The following is an 832-nucleotide window of genomic DNA, read 5'->3' on the forward strand; positions in this document are numbered from 1 at the left end:
AACGTGTCCTACCATCCGACCCCATCTTCTAGTCAAGTTGTGCCACAAAGTTCTCTTCTCCAGTATCCTATTCAATACCTCCACATTAGTTATGTGATCTACCCATTTAATCTTCAGCATTCTTCTGTAGCACCACATTTCGAAAGCTTCTATTCTCTTCTTGTTCAAACTATTTATTGTCCATTATTCACTTCCATACGTGGCTACACTCCATACAAATACTCGGAGAAAAGACTTCCTGATACCTAAAGCTATACTCGATGTTAACAAATTTTTCTTCTTTAGAAACACTTTTCTTATCATTGACAGTCGACATTTTAAATCACTCCTAATGCGTACTCCCAGATAATTTATGGAATTAACTGCTTCCAGTTGCTGACCTGCTATTTTGTAGCTAAATGATAAGGGACCTATCTTTCTATGTATTCGCATCACATTACACTTCGCTACATTGAGATTCAATTGCCATTCCGTGCACCATGCGTCAATTCGCTGCAGATCCTCCTGCATATCAGTACAATTTTCCATTATTGCAACCTCTCGATACACCACAGCATCATCTGCAAAAAGCCTCAGAGACTTTCCGATGTCACTCACCAGGTCATTTATGAATATTGTGAATAGCAACGGCCCTATGACACTCCCGTGCGGCACACCTGAAATCACTCTTACTTCGGAAGACTTCTCTCCATTGAGAATGACATGCTGCGTTCTGTTATCTAGGAACTCCTCGATCCAAGCACACAACTGATCTGATAGTCCGTATGCTCCTACTTTGTTAATTAAACGACTGTGGGGTACTGTGTCAAACGCCTTGCGGAAGTCAAGAAAC

Source organism: Schistocerca gregaria, unplaced genomic scaffold, assembly GCF_023897955.1.
Source record: "Schistocerca gregaria isolate iqSchGreg1 unplaced genomic scaffold, iqSchGreg1.2 ptg000698l, whole genome shotgun sequence".
Classification (NCBI taxonomy): Eukaryota; Metazoa; Arthropoda; class Insecta; order Orthoptera; family Acrididae; genus Schistocerca; species Schistocerca gregaria.